Below are 21,791 nucleotides of genomic sequence, written 5' to 3'. Positions count from 1 at the left end.
TTAGAACAGTGCCTGCCTGCGACTGGTACAATACTGGGAACTGCCTGCGGGTCAGCTGCTCTTTATACTTCCTCTTAAAGGGAGGAGCCATGGGCGGAGCCCATACATGTCCCAACATATCCCCCTGTGGGTGAAGCCACACAATGGCCCATAGGTGGAGCCCACAGTGTTAACAACATAACACAACAGCAGAACATGATACAAATGCACTGGTGAATTATTAGCACTATACATTCACCACAGCGTGATTGACGCAGGTTTCAAATCCGCTGCCTCCTCCGAAATGGCGTCATCACATGCCGTATGCCGCTGGGACAGCGTTAGGGCGTCACCTGAAAGCCCTCCCCCGATGCACCCACCCACGATGGGCCAATCCCAACCACACGGTTGTCGTGTGGTCTCCGCAGTTGGGAAACCGGCATGGTGGCTGGAGACTGTGTCCAGCGTCAACACAGTCAGGCGGAAGCCATGCTGCTGGCCGGGGGAGGGGCTTCCACGAGCGCTGGGGGACTGGTGGGGGATGGCCAAGGTGTGGTCAGGGGGGCACTATCTCGCCGGTCGGGTCCGCGTGCAATACTGCAGGTTGTTGCCTTCTGCATGTTCAGGTACACTGAACACTAAAGCTCTCAATCGGATCTGTGGCATATATAACGTGGATGTTGATTCTGCAACTTGACAGACCTAAATATATTGGATGCATTCTTCAAAGATTCAGCCGCAGGTCCATTAAATCTATTCTTCTCAGCTGTCTATTATAGCAGCGCTTGTTCCTCTCTGTGGAACCTGGTTACCGGGCAACCTTAACACAAGTGTTTTACCTCACACCAAGCTAACTCAGCAAGGATTATATCAATTGCAGTGCAAATATTTTTATTCCCTTTAAAGAAAAAGTACATATTAGCATATAACTTGAATACTTGCTTTGCAAAAAGGGGAGCAAAGGTGAATTGCTTTCAGTTTTCTCTTCAACACTTTACGGTTTGACTATGGCAGGACAGGTCAACAAAACAGTCCACAAAGGAATCACACATTCTATGGTGAGTATTTTACATTGTGCAAGCAGGCGTGTGCCTGACCTGAAATATGCGATCAGACATTAAGCGCACATCCCGACGTCATCGTGCTGGCCTGCAGCAATATGGTCAGCAGGTGGTGTCGGAGGTGCGCCCACCATCAATTAACGTGGCAACTAAACCCATCAACAACCTAGCTGAATCGAATTTTATGTTGCCCGCTCGATTTAGCGCTCGTCGCATGGACATCACAGGCAGGCAGCCAATCCGTTTCTTCACCTTTCTCTTCCAAGAGTGGGACAAAAGGGGACAGCGGCACTGACGCTGTGAGTTGTGAGGAGTTCAGGTGAGAGCTTGCTGCTGCTTTATTGCTGAGATTTCATGGGCGGGATTCTCTGTCCTGGGACGCCCAGAATGCGTTCCCCCATGGAACGGAGAATCGGCCGTCGGGGTACAATCAGGCTTGGCGCTGGGCGCCGACCCGAACGCCATTCTCCGACTCGCTCCCCCTCCCCCCCCGGCGGCATGAACAAGTTCCACTCCACACGGCAGCGGGAGCGTGGAAATAAATGCAAATGAGACTTAATCACCCATTTGCATCTATTTAGCTGGTCCGGAGCCCTATACTCCGCCCTCTTGTGATTCTCCGGTCCCCGTGGCTGGGAATCAGGTGGGTGAGGTTCACACGTGGTCTAGATAATCCTGAATTTGACGGGGTTGAACTCGCGATAGGCCAAGGGGACAACCACACCAGGGCCATGATGGTAGAGACCATCTGAACTCACCCTCCACCTTTCCACACTGCACAGCAGCTCCTAACTCCCGGATTGCCTGGGTACCCCCATCTCCAAGCATAGGGGTGACCCGATCGATCCATGCCCCCCAGCGACCCATGTAATAGGGAGACCCCCCACAGGGACCCCTGTGATAGGGAAACACCCACAGGGACACCTGCAATAGGGAACACCCCCACCTGGACCCCAGTAATAGGGATACCGGCCACAGGAACCCCTGTGATAGGGAGCCGCCTTACAGGGAACCGGGACTAAAGGGACTCCCTCAGGGACCCCCATAGGGACCCCTGACTAACTGAACCACCCTTCCCCAGACCCCCAGAAAAGAGACCCACAATCTGAAATCCATTCATGGCTTTTATGATTTCACTGCAATTATCTCTCTTTGGTGTCATCAATGTTTACAAACATTGAGGTTTCACCACTTAGGCCACTGAAGCTTGAAGGGATATGAATGGATCAAAGCTAAGATGTGTTTTACGAGCTGTCAATCACAAACCACTACTGGAAAGCCATGAATGAATTGCAGACAATGGATCTGTGGGAAGCAGAAGCAGGCACAGCTTCTCTCCTTGGAAGAATGGACACTGGAGCTGCAAGGTAAGTATTACAGCTATAACACTTCCCACAGCCACTGTTTGGATTGCTCAATAGCCTCCAGACATTGGTTCCTTTTCAGGGGAGAGGGGTTCTGTGTGTGTGGGGGTGGTGTTGGTGTGCATGTGCGGGGGTCCATAGTGGGGGTTCCAGTAAGCAGGGGGTCCCTGTGGGGTGCCCCCCTCTAACAGGGATCACTTGGGGGGCCCCATATTACAGGGATCCCTGTGGCCTCTCTGTGACCTGAGGACCTTGTTCCATGCTTGCAATTGAACCCGAGGGCATCCATCTCAAATTTGCTCGGTAGGGCAGGGTGGCCACCCCATCACCCATTCGTGTGCACTCCACACCTTTAGGGCACAGCACACCAGACAAAAATGTCTGTAAAGAGGTGGCAGTCAAGGTCAGCAGGCATGATGTAGTGAGTCGCACCTTGATCCCCTGTGGTTGTCCACCTCTCGAACAGGTATACCCCTTTGGATACTGTCGGGGGGGGATAGCCTATCAGGGGAAAACAGCAGCAGCCAGAGCAGTGGCACCACGGCTGGCTCTGATGTTCAGAAGGGAGGGTCAAAGCGCAGAAGAGCAATACTAATAGGGGACTCTATAGTCAGGGGCACAGATAGGCGCTTCTGTGGACGTGAAAGAGACTCCAGGATGGTATGTTGCCTCCCTGGTGCCAGGGTCCAGGATGTCTCCGAACGGGTAGAGGGCCTCCTGAAGGGGGAGGGCAAACAGGCAGAGGTCGTTGTACATATTGGTACTAACGACATAGGCAGGAAGGGGCATGAGGTCCTGCAGCAGGAGTTCAGGGAGCTAGGCAGAAAGTTAAAAGACAGGACCGCGAGGGTTGTAATCTCGGGATTACTCCCTGTGCCACGTGCCAGTGAGGCTAGAAATAGGAAGATAGAGCAGCTAAACATGTGGCTAAACAGCTGGTGTAGGAGGGAGGGTTTCCATTACCTGGACCACTGGGAGCTCTTCCGGGGCAGGTGTGACCTGTATAAGAAGGACGGGTTGCATCTAAACCGGAGAGGCATAAATATCCTGGCCGCGAGGTTTGCTAGTGTCACAAGGGAGGGTTTAAACTAGTATGGCAGGGGGGTGGGCACGGGAGCAATAGGTCAGAAGGTGAGAACATTGAGGGAGAACTAGGGAATAGGGACAGTGTGGCTCTGAGGCAGAGCAGACAGGGAGAAGTTGCTGAACACAGCGGGTCTGGTGGACTGAAGTGCATATGTTTTAATGCAAGAAGTATTACGGGCAAGGCAGATGAACTTAGAGCTTGGATTAGTACTTGGAACTATGATGTTGTTGCCATTATAGAGACCTGGTTGAGGGAAGGGCAGGATTGGCAGCTAAACGTTCCAGGATTTAGATGTTTCAGGCGGGATAGAGGGGGATGTAAAAGGGGAGGCGGAGTTGCGCTACTGGTTCGGGAGAATATCACAGCTGTACTGCGAGAGGACACCTCAGAGGGCAGTGAGGCTATATGGGTAGAGATCAGGAATAAGAAGGGTGCAGTCACAATGTTGGGGGTATACTACAGGCCTTCCAACAGCCAGCGGGAGATAGAGGAGCAGATAGGTAGACAGATTTTGGAAAAGAGTAAAAACAACAGGGTTGTGGTGGTGGGAGACTTCAACCTCCCCAATATTGACTGGGACTCACTTAGTGCCAGGGGCTTAGACGGGGCGGAGTTTGGAAGGAGCATCCAGGAGGGCTTCTTAAAACAATATGTAGACAGTCCAACTAGGGAAGGGGCGGTACTGGACCTGGTATTGGGGAATGAGCCCGGCCAGGTGGTAGATGTTTCAGTAGGGAAGCATTTCGGTAACAGTGACCACAATTCAGTAAGTTTTAAAGTACTGGTGGACAAGGATAAGAGTGGTCCTAGGATGAATGTGCTAAATTGGGGGAAGGCTAATTATAACAATATTAGGCGGGAACTGAAGAACATAGATTGGGGGCGGATGTTTGAGGGCAAATCAACATCTGACATGTGGGAGGCTTTCAAGTGGCAGTTGAAAGGAATACAGGACCGGCATGTTCCTGTGAGGAAGAAGGATAAATACGGCAATTTTCGGGAACCTTGGATGACGAGTGATATTGTAGGCCTCGTCAAAAAGAAAAAGGAGGCATTTGTCAGGGCTAAAAGGCTGGGAACAGACGAAGCCTGCGTGGAATATATGGAAAGTAGGAAGGAACTTAAGCAAGGAGTCAGGAGGGCTAGAAGGGGTCACGAAAAGTCATTGGCAAATAGGGTTAAGGAAAATCCCAAGGCTTTTTACACGTACATAAAAAGCAAGAGGGTAGCCAGGGAAAGGGTTGGCCCACTGAAGGATAGGAAAGGGAATCTATGTGTGGAGCCAGAGGAAATGGGCGAGGTACTAAATGAATACTTTGCATCAGTATTCACCAAAGAGAAGGAATTGGTAGATGTTGAGTCTAGAGAAGGGGGTGTAGATAGCCTGGGTCACATTGTGATCCAAAAAGACGAGGTGTTGGGTATCTTAAAAAATATTAAGGTAGATAAGTCCCCAGGGCCTGATGGGATCTACCCCAGAATACTGAAGGAGGCTGGAGAGGAAATTGCTGGGGCCTTGACAGAAATCTTTGGATCCTCGCTGTCTTAAGGGGATGTCCCGGAGGACTGGAGAATAGCCAATGTTGTTCCTCTGTTTAAGAAGGGTAGCAAGGATAATCCCGGGAACTACAGGCCGGTGAGCCTTACTTCAGTGGTAGGGAAATTACTGGAGAGAATTCTTTGAGACAGGATCTACTCCCATTTGGAAGCAAATGGACGTATTAGTGAGAGGCAGCACGGTTTTGTAAAGGGGAGGTCGTGTCTCACTAACTTGATAGAGTTTTTCGAGGAGGTCACTAAGATGATTGATGCAGGTAGGGCAGTGGATGTTGTCTATATGGACTTCAGTAAGGCCTTTGACAAGGTCCCTCATGGTAGACTAGTACAAAAGGTGAAGTCACACGGGATCAGGGGTGAGCTGGCAAGGTGGATACAGAACTGGCTAGGCCATAGAAGGCAGAGAGTAGCAATGGAAGGATGCTTTTCTCATTGGAGGGCTGTGACCAGTGGTGTTCCACAGGGATCAGTGCTGGGACCTTTGCTCTTTGTAGTATATATAAATGATTTGGAGGAAAATGTAACTGGTCTGATTAGTAAGTTTGCAGACGACACAAAGGTTGGTGGAATTGCGGATAGCGATGAGGACTGTCGGAGGATACAGCAGGATTTAGATTGTTTGGAGACTTGGGCGGAGAGATGGCAGATGGAGTTTAATCCGGACAAATGTGAGGTAATGCATTTTGGAAGGTCTAATGCAGGTAGGGAATATACAGTGAATGGTAGAACCCTCAAGAGTATTGAAAGTCAAAGAGATCTACAGTACAGGTCCACAGGTCATTGAAAGGGGCAACACAGGTGGAGAAGGTAGTCAAGAAGGCATACGGCATGCTGGCCTTCATTGGCCGGGGCATTGAGTATAAGAATTGGCAAGTCATGTTGCAGCTGTATAGAACCTTAGTTAGGCCACACTTGGAGTATAGTGTTCAATTCTGGTCGCCACACTACCAGAAGGATGTGGAGGCTTTAGAGAGGGTGCAGAAGAGATTTACCAGAATGTTGCCTGGTATGGAGGGCATTAGCTATGAGGAGCGGTTGAATAAACTCGGTTTGTTCTCACTGGAACGAAGGAGGTTGAGGGGACACCTGATAGAGGTATACAAAATTATGAGGGGCATAGACAGAGTGGATAGTCAGAGGCTTTTCCCCAGGGTAGAGGGGTCAATTACTAGGGGGCATAGGTTTAAGGTGAGAGGGGCAAGGTTTAGAGTAGATGTACGAGGCAAGTTTTTTACGCAGAGGGTAGTGGGTGCCTGGAACTCGCTACCGGAGGAGGTGGTGGAAGCAGGGACGGTAGTGACATTTAAGGGGCATCTTGACAAATACATGAATAGGATGGGAATAGAGGGATACGGACCCAGGAAGTGTAGAAGATTGTAGTTTAGTCGGGCAGCATGGTCGGCACGGGCTTGGAGGGCCGAAGGGCCTGTTCCTGTGCTGTACATTTCTTTGTTCTTTGTTGTTTGATCCAGTGCCGGAAACGGTGAAAACAGTGACCTGTATTTAATCCCCTCAGATCCTTGAGCTGCCTGCCATTCATTCATTTCCTGTACTGGACTGTGATTGACAGCTTCCACATACCCACACACACACAGCTGTCAGCCTCGCTTTATTCATCTTCCTCCATAGTTGAGGAGCTCTGAAATGCTCTCACCACAAGGTTAATAAACATCAACCACTTCAAATAGAGTTAAGTGCTTTCCAATCATCCCCCGTTAAGCTTTTGAAGTGCTTCTTATTTTGGGGGTCTTATGGGGTCTCTGGGAGGGGCCCCTTTATTTTGGGGTCGCTCGGATGGATCACTATATTTATGAGGGTATGAGAGGGGCTGAATTATGATGGGAGGGGGTTGTGGTCAGCCATGGGACCTCACTATTGCCCGCCCCCTCAATATGGCAGCCTGACAGTGGGATTCTCTCAGGAATCCCTCACAATGGGGCAGCATGTGGCGCAGTGGTTAGCACTGGGACTGCGGCGCTGAGCGTTCAAATCCCGGCCCTGGGTCACTGTCTGTGTGGACTTTGTACATTCTCCACATGTCTGCGTGGGTTTCACCCCCACAACCCAAAGATGTGCTGGTTAGGTGGATTGGCCACGCTAACTTGCCCCTTAATTGGAGAAGAAACATAATTGGCTACTCTAAATTAATTTAAAAAAAGGAATCCCTCACAATCCTCGCCTCGCATAAATTTGCATGGCGAAGAATAGTGAGTCACCTCTGATCTGCAATTCACCTCCCAAACGGAAAATCCTGCCCGGGGTAGAGGCAGGGAGGAATGTTTCCCCTGGTTAGGGAGTCTTGAACCTGGGGACACAATTTCAAATGAAGGTGGAAGCTTCTTAAGGCTGGGAAAGCTGAGAAGAAGGGAATTTTCATTCACAGAGGGTTCTGAATCTTTGGAATTCTCTCATCCAGAGGGCTGTGGAAGCTCAATCCTGGAGTGTGTTTGAAGCAGAGATTTATAGATTTCTAAATACCACTGATGTGAAAGGGTGGGGGGGGGGTAGCATGGGAAAAAGGCACTGGATTGAATGATCAGCCATAATCATTTTGAGTGGCGGAGCTGGCAGGGTAGGCCTATTCCTGCCGCAACAGAAACAGAAAATGCTGTAAAAACCCAGCATGTCGGACAGCATCTGTGGAGGGAGAGATGAGAGTCAACCTTTCAGATCCCTAACTCTTTTTCAGAACTCCTGGGCGAGATTCACCGTCGGGTGGAGAATCCCTTTTTACGACCGTATCGGGGGCCGCGCCTGTCCTCGGATGCTCCTCCAAAACGGCATCATTGGGCAGTATGCCGCGCGACGGCCTCAGGACGTCACCTGAAGGCCCTCCCCCAAAGCTTCGCCCTCCATGGGTCGAATTCACAACGGCGCAGATCACTTTTTTCTTGTCCAGCGCCCCCACAGTCGGGAGCCATGCCGCTGGCCGGGGTGGCTTTGGCGAGGGCTGGGGGGACTAGTGGGGGGGGGGGGGGGTTGGCCGGAGGTGACGAGGGGTGGTCCAGGTGGGGGTACTATCTGGCAGGTCGGGTCTGCGCGCGGCCTGCGCCATGTTGTATGGCGCGACTGCTACAGGTCATTGCCCTGCGCATGCGCGGCCACCGACCAGGTCATTCTCCGGCCCTTTTTGGCGCGGGAGCCGGGGGTTTTATCCGGCGCCGTTGCTAGCCCCTCACCGGTCCTGGAATTGGTGAGGGTCCGGCGTCGATTTTGGCATTGTAAAATGCCACAGTTCCCACGTCGGCATTGGCACTTCGCCACAAAAGCGGAGAATCCACCCTCTGTGCTACACTATTCTATGATTCTACAATCCCACTGGGATTTCAGAGATTCCAGTGATTATCATTCATGACTGAGCGAAACAATCAATGAGTGTAAGTGGGGAGTTGGGTCCTGTTGAAATTGTGGTGACTGAGTACAGATTGGGTGTCAAATCCGGAACCTTGCTATTTTGTGACCTGGTTGCAGTTCGTAGAAAACATAAGACCGTGTCGTTTTATACTGCTCCACATCAAGCCGCTGGCAAAACACTGCACTGTCTTTCACACAGGTCACCTCTGGTTTGCACTGAAAATCTGTAGAAAGTAATTAGGATTCTCCAAGGTCCCACTGTGATGAGATTTAGAAAGGGGATCACTTCACAATTGAGTGTCGAAGTACTTTGCCCCAGCCGAGCAGATGCAATTTCAATTTATGACCGAATTCACGGTCAGATTGCAGAGGGACTCTCAGATATAATAGAAATATTGATTGCCAGCTATTTTCAGCCATTTTGAAATAGAATTAGCAAATGTTTTGGAAAGGAATTCGCTGGCAAAATTAAAAAGGACTTGAAAATAAATTGGGAAGAGCTGCTCAGATATATTTTATTTAATTAGTCTTTTAAAAATTCCAATCAATGGGCAACTTAGCTTGGCCAATCCACCTACCCTGCACATCTTTGGGTTGTGGGGCTAAGACCCACGCAGACAATGGGTGAATGTGTAAACTCCACACGGACAGGGGACCGGGAGCGAAGCCGGGTCCTCGCGCCATGAGGCAGCAGTGCTAACCACTGCGCCACCGTGCAGCTCTTCCCTCGGATATACTGTTAATGAATTTTCAGAAACGGGAAGGAATTCTTAGCAGGATCAGCCCCATGACGAGTTCCAGGCAGGGGGCGGGATTCTCCCCTACCCGGCGGGGCGGAGGGTTACGGGATAATGGAGTGGCGGGAACCACTCCGGCATCGGGCCGCCTCAAAGGTGCGGAAGTCTCAGCACGTTTGGGGGCCAAGCCCTCACCTTAAGGGTCTAGGCCAGCGCCGGACTGGTTTCCGCTCCGCCGGCTGGCGGGAAAGGCCTTTGGTGAAGACCGTGGCGAAGGCGGAAGGAAAAGAGTGCCGTCACGACACAGGCCCGCCCGCGGATCGGTGGGCCTGATCACGGGCCAGGTCACCGTGGGGGCACCCCCCGGGGCCAGATCGCCCCGTACCCCGCCCCCCCCCCGCCGGAGCCCGCCCACGCCGCCTTGTCCCGCCATTCAAAAGGTGGTTTAACCCACGCTGGCAGAAGTGGGTTGACAGCGCCGGGACTTCGGCCCATCGCGGGCCGGAGAATCGCCGGGGGTGGGCCCGCCATCCGGCGCGGCGCGATTCCCGCCCCCGCCGAATCTCTGGTGGCGCAAAATTCAGGACACGGCGGGGGCGGGATTCACGCCAGCCCCCGGCAATTCTCCGACCCGGTGGGGGGGTCGGAGAATCGCGCCCAGGAAATATTCTGGATTTCTCATTTACACTGCTGATTTTAACAGCAAGGCACAATTTAAGATCTTTTTCCGCCGGGTTTGTTGTCAGCAGCGAGCCTGAATGTGACCATAAGAAGTTCGGAAAGGCAAGGCCGCAAGCAGGGTTAGGGAGCAGAGAGGGAGAGATTCTGGTTGTGGTGACGGGTGGTGGGGGTTGTGAGTTGGTCAGGGGGAAGGGATCAGGGGAAGTCTGAGATTGCGTGGGCTGCAGATCATGTTGGGGTAATCGTGGGGTCCTGAGATTATGGAAGTGGAGAATTGGTAAAGGCAGGCAGGGAGGCAAGTTACCTTGTCGGGCCTGTTCTTCCTGCAGTAGTCCGTTCTGTTCAGTATGACGGAGGCCCCTCCTTTGTCTGCTGGTTTGATGATGATGTTGCGGTTGGTCTTGAGAGCGTGGATGGTGTTGCGTTGTGCTTGGGTGACGTTCAGGGCTGTCTTGTGAATGCGACTGATGAACCTGGCATTGACGCTGCTCCTGACGGCTTGAACTCCCGGAGCGTCATTCACTGATGAATTCCTCTGTGTCTGCCGTGAGACTGTCGCTGTCCATTTTGGTGGTGGTGCAGAAATTGAGCCCTCTGCTGAGGACTTTGATTTCCTCTGGTTGAAGGGTGTAGTCTGACAAGTTGACAATAGATTTCCCTGTATTGTTTTCTACTGTGGTACCGGGGAGGCTTGGTTGCTTCTGGTGGTGATGCCGAGTTTCTCAAGCTTCCTGTTCTTGGTGTGCATATAGGTGGCATAGTATCGTTGTCTCATCTGTTTGGCGGTGCTCCGCAGCTGGTCTGCTGCGTCCTGAGCGCAAGTTGACAATATGGCCTCTATCTTGGTTTCCAGGTTGCTATAGAGCTGGCATACGAGATGGTTGAGGAGTGTGAGAGAGGTGCGACGGCAGAGTCTTGCAGCGTCATCTGTGTTGTAGGTCGTCTTGAGTGGGTTTGTGATCTGCAGCCCTTCCAGGATCTTGTCTGCTTTCTTGCATCTTTGTAGAAACTTAAAGTCAGTGTCTATATGCGCAATCTTCTTGGAGATTCACTCCACTTTGAGCCGGCAGTTTGCAAGCCCACGGATAACTTCACGATGCTCCACTTCTCCAGCTTCCACCCTAAACACATTAAAGAAGCCATCCCCTATGGACAAGCTCTCCATAAACACAGGATCTGCTCTGATGAGGAGGAGCATAACAGACATCTATGGACGCGAAAAGATGCCCTCGTAAGAACGGGATATGGTGCTCGACTCATCGATCGACAGCTCCAACGCGCCACAGCAATAAACCGCACCGACCTCCTCAGAAGACAAACACGGGACACATCCAACAGAGTATCCTTCTCCCGGAGCGGAGAAACTACGACATCTTCTTCGCAGCCTTTAACATGTCACCGATGAAGATGAACATCTTGCCAAGGTCATCCTCACACCCATGCTTCCCGTCATGGCTCTCGGATCGAACTGAGCAAAGGCCCCACTCTGCTCGATGATCTCATGTGCTAATTAGCGATTCGAGAGTGGGTCTCCTGACCCTGCAGAAGATTTTCCCCTTAAAGGGGTGAGCTACTCCATCCCTCCCCCTCTAAGTTCCGTACTATACAGAATGATAGTTCCCCATAATTTATAACGATGAGCATTTTCAATCAGTCCTTCAAAGTCTCCCTGGTGGCTTTCATTTCCTCATGGAGCGGCCCAGTCCCCCGGCTGGGGTGCTGCTGTTGGGGTCCTTGCTGCAGAAACAGTCACCTGGGTCACTCTCCTGGATCTGATGCTGCAACCTCCTCTGTTTGAGTCGGAACCAGACCCTTGCCTGTCACAGGCTGATTGGTAATTTCATTTCCCGGGCAGCAAATAGCACCTCCAGCTGGCAACAACCAATCAGGCTGTAACACTGGCTCCTGGAATGCCCCTTGCCAACACAGATGGTCCCCATGTTTCCTCAAAATCCTGTCCCGTGCTCTCACTTCATAAAATAAGCACCCGGAGGAAACCCACACACACACGGGGAGGATGTGCAGACTCCGCACAGACAGTGACCCAAGCCGGGAATCGAACCTGGGACCCTGGAGCTGTGAAGCAACTGTGCTAACCACTTTGCTACCGTGCTGCCCGATTAGGATAAGTTTATTATGAGGGATATATGTTGCTTTTCATCCGGCTAATTAATTAGTTTTTCCCTTGAAGACATTTATTGTCCAGTATCCTGCTGACTCTTTATGGCTGGTCGTAAAATCGAGACCATTTAGTGTAAATCACAGAGGTCACTTTCAGGTTGTGTAAATCATATTCTCGCAGTCTAACATCGTTAATTCTGCTGACCGTATTCCTGAAATTAATTAGCCACTTTTCTTTGCTTGGCCATATTGTATCAGGCTGTAAATGGCCAGTTACACAACGATGGAGGAGCCCAGCACATATGCGCAAAAGTCAAGGCTGAAGCATCCACAACAATCTTCAGCCAGAAGTGCCAATGAACAAAGAACAAAAAAAATTACAGCACAGGGACAGGCCCTTCGGCCCTCCCAGCCTGCGCCGATCCAGATCCTTTATCTAAACCTGTCGCCCATTTTCCAAGGGTCTACTTCCCTCTGTCTCCCGCCCGTTCATATATCTGTCTAGATGCATCTTAAATGATGCTATCGTGCCCGCCTCTACCACCTCTGCTGGCAAAGCGTTCCAGGCACCCACCACCCTCTGCGTAAAACACTTTCCACGCACATCTCCCTTAAACTTTCCCCCTCTCACGTTGAAATCGTGACCCCTTGTAATTGACACCCCCACTCTTGGAAAAAGCTTGTTCCTGTCCATACCTCTCATAATTTTGTCGACCTCAATCAGGTCCCCCCTCAACCTTCGTCTTTCCAACGAAAACAATCCTAATCTACTCAACCTTTCTTCGTTGCTAGCACCCTCCATACCAGGCAACATCCTGGTGAACCTCCTCGGCACCCTCTCTAAAGCATCCACATCCTTCTGGTAATGTGGCGACCAGAACTGCACGCAGTATTCCAAATGTGGCCTAACCAAAGTTCTATACAACTGTAACATGACCTGCCGACTCTTGTACTCAATACCCCGTCCGATGAAGGCAAGCGTGCTGTATGCCTTCTTGACCACTCTGTCGACCAGCGTTGCCACCTTCAGGGTACAAGGACCTGAACTCCCAGATGAATCATCCAAGTGAATGATTCATCTCTGTCTCCTCCGGAGGTCCCCAGCATCACAGATGTCAGTCTTCAGCCAATTCAATTCACCTCACGTGATATCAAGAAATAGTTGAAGACACTGGATACTGCAAAGACAATGACCCCTGACAATATTCTGGTAATAGTCCTGAAGGCATGTGCTCCAGAACCTGCCGCGCCCCTAGCTAAGCTGTTCCAGTACAGCTACAACACTGGCATCTACCCGGCAATGTGGAAAATTGTCCAGGTATGTCCTGTACACAAGAAACAGGACAAATCCAACCTGGCCAATTACTTCCCGATCAGTTTACTCTCAGTCACCAGAAAAGTGATGGCAGCACGGTAGCATTGTGGATAGCACAATTGCTTCACAGCTCCAGGGTCCCAGGTTCGATTCCGGCTTGGGTCACTGTCTGTGCGGAGTCTGCACATCCTCCCCATGTGTGCGTGGTTTCCTCCGGGTGCTCCGGTTTCCTCCCACAGTCCAAAGCTGTGCGGTTTAGGTGGATTGGCCATGATAAATTGCCCTTAGTGTCCAAAATTGCCCTTAGTGTTGGGTGGGGTTACTGGGTTATGGGGACAGAGTGGAGGTGTTGACCTTGGATAGGGTGCTCTTTCCAAGAGCTGGTGCAGACTTGATGGGCCGAATGGCCTACTTCTGCACTGTAAATTCTAAAAATAATTCTACGTATCATCAGCAGTGCCATCAAGCGGCACTTACTCAGCAAAAGCCTGCTCACGGACGTTCAGTTTGGGTTCTGCTAGGGTCACTCAGCTCTTGACCTCATTCCAGCCTTGGTTCAAACATGGACAAAAGAGCTGAACTCCAGAAATGATGTGAGAGTGACTGCCCTTGAGACCAAGGCCACATTTAACCAAGTGTGGCATCAGGGAGCCCGAGCAAAACTAGAGTCAATGGGAATCAGAGGAAAATCTCTCCACTGATTGGAGTCTTACCCAGCACAAAGGAAGACGATTATGGTGTTGGAGTTCAATCATCCTAGCTCCAGGACAACACTCAATGAATTCTTAAGTGTAGACCCAACCTTCTTCAGCTGCTTCATCAGTGACCTTCCTTCCATCATAAGGTGAGAAGTGGGGATGTTTGCAATGTTCAGCACCATTCACAACCCCTCAGATACTGAAGCACTCCATGTTCAGCAAGACCTGGACAATATTCAGGCTTGGGCTGATGAGTGGCAAGTAAAATTTGCACTACACAGGTGCCAGGCAATGACCATCTCCCACAAGAGAGGATCTAGCCATCACCCCCATGACATTCAGTAGCATTGCCATCGCTGAATCACCAAATATCAACATCTTGGTCAAAAACTAAATACTATGGCTACCAGAGCTTGTCAAAGGCTAGGAATCCTATGTTGACTAACTCACCTCCTGACCCTCCCCAAAGTCTGTCCACCATCTAAAATGCACAAGTCAGGAGTGTGATGGAATACTCTCCACGTGCCTGGATGAGTGCAGCTCCAACAACACTCAAAAAGCTCAACACCATCCAGGAAAAAGCAGCCCGCTTGATTGCACCCCCTTCCACAAACATTCAATCCCGCCATAACCAATGAAGCGTGTACCATCTACAAGATGCACGATAGGCCGTCGCCATATTTCTTCGGCAGCACCTTCCAAACCCACGACCACTCCCATCTAGGACAGGAGCAGCAGATACCTGGGAACACCACCATTTGGAATTTCCCCATCAAGTCATTCACCATCCTGAGTTGGGAATAAATCGCCGTTCCTTCACTGTTGCTGGGGTAAAGCCCTGGAATTCTCACCCTAAAAGCATGGCGGGTGTAAATACAACTGAAGGGCTGCAGCGGTTCAAGTTGGCAGCTCACCATCACCTTCTGAAGGGCAACCAGGGATGAGCAATAAATGCTGGTCCAACCAGAAATGCCCACATCCCGTAAATTAATTGCAAAAAAAAATTATTGATAAATTTAGAGGGGTGCCAATAGTGTATAAACACAGATACTTAAGAGGATATACAGGCAGCAGAAATGGGCCTTACCTTGATAATGTCAGTAACGTATTCACCAAGTAGAAATCCAACAGGATCAGACATGTATTTCACATTTTAAACTGATCCAAGATCACTGGGGAGTAATATCAGATGGGAAGCACAACCAAGATTGCACCCATTCCCTCAGGATAGATAGGAAGGTTAAAAGTGTATTATTTCCTAATTTTATCCCTTCCCTGACAGGTGCAATGTTACATCTGGAAATTGTCAAATGGACATTTACAAGCCAGCTTACTTGAGTGGCTACTCTTTGCACATGAAGCTGGACAGTGAGCATTGACAATCAATGTTCCTTCACAATCCAATCATGTTTCCAACCAGAGTTCATTGGACAGGGGCAACACATCTCAATCTAGCCCAGGGGTGCGAGACTTAAATATAATGCGTCTCCTGTCACTGAACCTAACTTCAGTCGAGAGACCAAAGTCATCCTCAGTTTCATAATTCAGTTTCTCACTGCCTGAGCCTTTGAAGCAGAATTTTATACCTGGAAATCCCACTCCAGACTTTCAGCATACAGTTAAGCTAACAGTTCAGTGCAATGTGCTGAGGTGGGTGATGTACTATCAAAGGGTGGGGGGCCGCTTAGATGAAATGATTAAAAAACAAAGTCCAGTCTCCCTGTTCAGATTCATGCAAACAATCCCAAGGCACTCTTAAAAAGAACAGAATGTTCTCCTCGTGGCCTGGCCTATATTTATTCTAAAACAACAGCTTCAGAATTTGTGGTGTACAAATTAGTGGCTGCGTTCTTTTTAGAAAATATTGACTTGCTTGCAAAGGCAAGGGTTTGGCTGTGAAACCCTTCTGAATAGTCTGAGGGTAAATGAGCCCTGACGTAAATTAAAGTTCATCCCTTCTAGGCTGGATTTTAACGGCCCTCGAGGAAGCCAATGGGGGGAGAGAGGGGGAGGTGGGGCATGAAGGGTGAGGCAGTTCTCACCTGCATGGGGAAGCTGCCTCCTAAGCTCTGCTGTCTGCTTGCAGGGTTGGGGCATGGCACCCTCCCACCTGGATACTCTGAGATCGACATCATCTCAACTCCAGGATATCACTGCAGCGTCCCTCAGGCTAGTGTCCTTGGCCCAAACATCTTCAGCTACATCCATCATAAGGTCAGAAGTGGAGATGTTCGCAGATGGCTGCACAATGTTCAGCACCGTTCATCGATCATAGATCATAGAATTTACAGTGCAGAAGGAGGCCATTCAGGCCATTGAGTCTGCACTGGCTCTTGGAAAGAGCACCCCACTTAAGCCCACACCTCCACCCTATCCCCGTAACTCAGTAACCCCACCTAACCTAAGGGTAATTTAGCATGGCTAATCCACCTAACCCTGCACATCTTTGGACTGTGGGAGGAAACCGGAGCACCCGGAGGAAATCCATGCAGACACAGGGAGAACGTGTAGACTCCGCACAAACAGCCACCCAAGCTGGGAATCGAACCTGGGACCCTAGAGCTGTGAAGCAACTGTGCTAAACACTATGCTACCATGCTGCCCAGTTCGAGAGTCCTCAGTTAGTGAAGCAGTCCATGTTCAAATGCAACAAGACCTGGACAATATCCAGGCTTGGGCTGATATGTGGCAAGTTACATTCATGCTACACAAGTGCCAGGCATTGACCATCTCCTACAAGAGAGGATCTAACCATCACTTATTGATATTCAATGGCATGACCATTGCTGAATCCCTCACAATCTTTGATCAGAAACTGAACAGGACTAGCCATAATAATACTGTGGCTACCAGAACAGGTCAAAGGCTAGGAATCCTGCAGTGGTTAATCACCTCCTGACCACCCCCCCCCCCCCCCCCCCCCCCAACACCTGTCCACCACAAGTCATGAGTGGAATGGAATACTCTCCACTTGCCTGGATGAGTGCAGCTCCCACAACACTCAAGAAGCTCAACATCATCCAGGACAAAGCAGCCCACATGATTGCTCCCCCTTCCACAAAAAACATTCAATTCATCCATCACCGACGAACAGTGTCAGCCATGTGTACCATCTACATGCTGCACTACAATAACTCACCAAGGTTCCTCAAACAACACCTTTCAAACTCACGATCTCTACCATCTAGCAGGACAAGAACAGCAGACACCTGGGAACCCCACCACCTGCAGGTTCCCCTGCAAGTCACTCACCACCCTGACTTGGAAATATATCACCGCTCCTTCACTGGCACTGGGTCAAAAACCTGGAACTCTCTCCCTAACAGTACTGTGGATTGTAGAGGGTGCCATCTCTGCTACTCCACTACTGAGCCGATATCTGGGGTTTGAGTATCTGTGTGTGTCTCTCTCCAGCTGGCACTGAAACTTCAGAGGCCAGGGGATGCCGCACTGGGACACCTCCACGGAAGAGAGCACTGAATCAAGCCTGCCGTTTATCCCTAACCGGAAGCCTGAGGCTTATATCACACAGATATCCAGACCCCTACCAATGCCCAGGTGATTCTCTCTCTTGCCGGTGGTGCAACACCCACCCGGTTCCTACTTCGCTGGAGTAGCTTTCCCAAGAGAGAGAATAGGACACTGCTGTTTATTACCTAACCAGCAGCCTGTCCTGAGTGAATCGCTCAAGATGACCCTAGATTCTTGAACCCGGAATTAAGGTGAGGAATATTTTAACAATGACTTGGTCAGAGATCGCTGGTGAGAGATTGAAGAATTTAAACGACTCCAATTATCAGCAAATCAAGGTTTATTGCAAAACCCAGGTCAAAATCATCAAACAGAAGAAATTATAATAAAATCTTAAACTCTAACACAAACTAAGTCTATTCAGAAAGTACTATAACGGACACAACGAAAAATCTTATTGTTACACAGTTTTAGCAATGACACAGAACACAAATCAAGTCCCCTTCCCCAAAGCCTCAACCACTATCAAGGTCAAGGGAGTTTCGCAAGCTGCTGCAGGGTACTTACAGTCACAGGCTGCAGAGGTCAAGTCAAAGGTGGAGAGGTCGAGCCAAGAGACCCTCAATCGAAACACAGCCCCTTTTATATTGTTTTACCTGGCTTTTTCCTGTGTTCGGCCAGCCCCTTTTGCATTGAATCCATAAGGTTTAAAGTTCCCGCTGGTCCTGCCCCCTTTGAGCCGGTCAGACCTGTCAAGATGGGAGTACCTCCCCTAGGTCCGCCTCCAGTCTGCTTTTCGAGATAACGAGGTTGAGCTCCCTTGTGAAGATTTTCAAAGTCTTCCATCTGCTCCGGAGATAGCTGCTATGTTGATGGGGTGTTGATTGGATTCTGCTCTGGTGGAGGCAAAGTCATTTACATCTGCATGGGGCTATGACCATCCCATTGTCCTGCTTGCAGGCAGGCCCCCTGTGTATTCCCATGCCCCTTTGTCTGTGTTTTAATCTTATCTCGTTGTCTGGCTCCTTCTTCCTTGTAGCTCCTAGGGGGGGGGTTTGTAAATACCTATGCCCCTACTCAGCTCAGCGGACCAAGCCTGCTGGGAAATCTGGTTACGTTCTTTTGGCTGACAAGTGTCCAGTTTACAGTCTCTGGGTTTTATTCCTGGGCAGTCCAAAAAAGGCCGGATTGCCCGAAAACCTTACAGGATGGACCGACACCTTAAGGACTGCAGCAGTTCAAGAAGGCAGCTCACCATCGCCTTGTGAAGGGCATTGAGGGATGGGCAATAAATGTTGGCCTAACCAGTGACGGTCAGATTCCGCAAAAAAATCGATGGTCCATTATTGGGAACAGCCCCTGCCGTCACTATCACCATTCCATTCCCAGGGCCTGCCTGCCTGGCCCAGACACCCTCGACCACATTATTGGCTGGGACTGTGGGCTGTGCTAGGTGCAACCAGCACACCTGGCACTGCTACTGAGCTGCCAGCCTGTTGAAGAGCCTTCAGGCCTGGTTGGTGAGGGTGGGAAGGGGGATCTGGTGGGTGCCAGGGTGGGGGCTGCTCTTTCTTTCAAGGGGCAGGAGTCCCGACAACAGATAATTGGTTGCCAGGCTAGCAGTCCCACAAACAACTGTGGCTTGGTTACCCACAGCTGGTCCCATGGTCAGTACCATCGCTGTGCTGATGAAATTCTGGTCAACGGATGCGATCTAACCAAAATAAGACAGAGTCCTTTGTGAGCGGGATTAGCAGGGTTATTAAGCTCCGGAAACGGCCCCACTATCTAACGCCGCTCTGTCTTGTTTTCGTGCCCCAGTGGGGAATGCCCCACAAGGCCGCACTGAGCATAATTTCCTGCACTGAGGAGGTCCAACAAGCGGAGCTCATCAGTGCAGGAAGAGATCGTGATGCCCCGATCCCTGGCCCCCCCCTGACATGACCCCCGTATCCCCCTAACTCCCCAACTCACCTGTTCGGAGGGTCCTCAGCCCTCCCCACCCTTGCACTGCGCCTCATATGGCAGGGTACTCCCAGGTCTGATCACAGGCGCGGGCACATTGCCAACTTGGCACCTTGCCACTGCCAGCCTGGCACCCTGGGTGGCAGCGGTAAGGTTTCGGGGTAGCATCAGGAGTGCCAGCGTACCACCCTGGCCGGAACCACCGGCAGCTTCTGGTCGGCTGAGAGACACCCCCCCCACCCCCGCCCCCGCAGGGTACCGTTCTGCCTAGTCCCCATTTGTGTGGACCAGTCCTGAATGGCATCCTGCTGGGGTCTCCACGGTGATGCCGCTAGATGCCGGTTGGCTGGTCGATCCGGAGATAGCACGGCTAAGTGGATTCTTAAACTCACTTAACCGCGCGAGACTGGATCCCACCCACAGTTTAGAAATGTGATCAGGTGACCGTCTTAACTCATAACATTTGAATAAATTCAAGGATTACCAATTTCTCTGATCAAATTTGCTTGTTTCATCTTACACAGGTGATAATGCAGTGACAAATACATTTCAAAACGTCTAAGTTAATGAGACACAATATGAAAACAATTATGGCAACAACCTGTATTTATTACTTCTCTGTTCCCTTTGCCCCGTTCTCTCCTGAAGTCCTTGAAGGGTTAAAATTATTCATTTATTTGACTTTTGAATTTGTGGTTTCAGTCAATGGGCTGCGTTATGTTTTAAGAGGTTTTACTTGTCCTTTCCAGGGGAGACAAAGGTTAACCAGGTTGCCACACTGTAGGTTTCTTAACCCATTGTCAGATTTTATTGACAGAGGTGTTGCTCGCTCACAGTCTGAGATGGAAGAGAGGGTCCTGATGATGTCAGCACGCAACTGTGTCACACACTATACAGAATAAGAAGTCTTCCAACACCAGGTTAAAGTCCAACAGGTTTGTTTCGAATCACTAGCTTTCGGAGTGCAGCTGATAAAGGAGCTGCGCTCCGAAAGCTAGTGATCCGAAACAAACCTCTTGGACTTTAACCTGGTGTTGTAAGACTTCTTACTGTGCCCACCCCAGTCCAACGCCGGCATCTCCACATCACACTATACAGAAGGCATTGGTTACAATACATAAGAGGCTGGTTTTTAAGTTCAGGATGTAGTGGTGCCCTGGAGTGCTTTGGAAACTGAAAAGTCAGCGCAGCCCACCTGGCAGTGGGTTTGTAATCGAGCCAGTACGTTACCATATCATTTTGGGGAGTTTGTGGTCCAATTAGCATCGGAAAGTTTTCAAATTAACATCGGCGGTGTCATGATATTCAAACACACACATCATGATGGACACACTAACAGGCAAATCAGAGTACACAACACCACAACCAATCACAGACAAGAACACCAACCACATAAAAAGCACGAGCACGACACCTGGTGGTCAGTAGGTCTGGGGAGAAGGGAACAAGAAAGAGCTGTTGAAACACCACAAGCAGGGAGCCCCCCACGTGCAGAGTGCAAAGACCAAACTGTAAATAGTGAGTTTAAATAAAGAAGCGTTGTACCATATGCAACTGTGTTGGCTCATCTGTGTGTCAGAACACCCAACACCACATGGTACAGGAGTGGATCGATACCTGCCTACTAACCTGCCATTCTGGACATGGACCACACCGGCAAACCGCAGCCGATGCAAGTCACGGGGAACCTAGGCACCAACTGGAAGCTCTACAGGCAGCGATTTGACCTGTACATCCGTGCCACCGAAAAACAGAATGTCTCGGATGATTCGAAGATTGCAATGCTCCTCTTCTACGCAGGCCCGCACGCAACCGATGTCTTTAACTCACTGGTGTTCGAAGAAGGCGAAAACCAGGCCAAATATGACACGGTCATCCTCAAACTGGACCAGCACTTTCAAGTTGAAGTAAACGAAAGTTTTGAAAGATACATCTTTCAGCAACGCCTGCAAGGTAAGGAGGAGCTTTTTCAACCCTTTTTGACGCACCTCCGGATTCTAGCGCAGTCCTGCGGTTACGGCACCACTACAGAGTCCATGATCAGGGACCAGATTGTTTTTGGCGTTGCCTCTAGTGGCCTACGCCAGCAGCTTCTTAAAATGAAAAGCCTCACCTTAGCGTCTGCTGTGGAAGCCTGTGTCCTCCATGAAAATGCTACCTGCCGTTTTGCCCGATTTCAGGCGTCCGAGTTGGCACGGAGGGGGTCCCCAGCCGTCGAATCGGCAAGCCAGGCCGCCCACGACGTCGAACGCATCCAGGCCGTCGATTTCTTCCCGCCCCACGGCCCGGACGACAGCGGCCGCTTCCCGCGCTTTTCGCAGTCTCCCGCGCAGGTGCGCGCCAAAAATAACGGCCACAACGAGGGACGCACTGCGCAGGCGCGCCCACCGCAAGATCGCAC

The sequence above is a fragment of the Scyliorhinus torazame genome, chromosome 10 (genome assembly GCF_047496885.1).
Source record: "Scyliorhinus torazame isolate Kashiwa2021f chromosome 10, sScyTor2.1, whole genome shotgun sequence".
In the NCBI taxonomy this organism is placed as follows: Eukaryota; Metazoa; Chordata; class Chondrichthyes; order Carcharhiniformes; family Scyliorhinidae; genus Scyliorhinus; species Scyliorhinus torazame.
Note: the sequence above shows the minus strand (reverse complement) of the source record.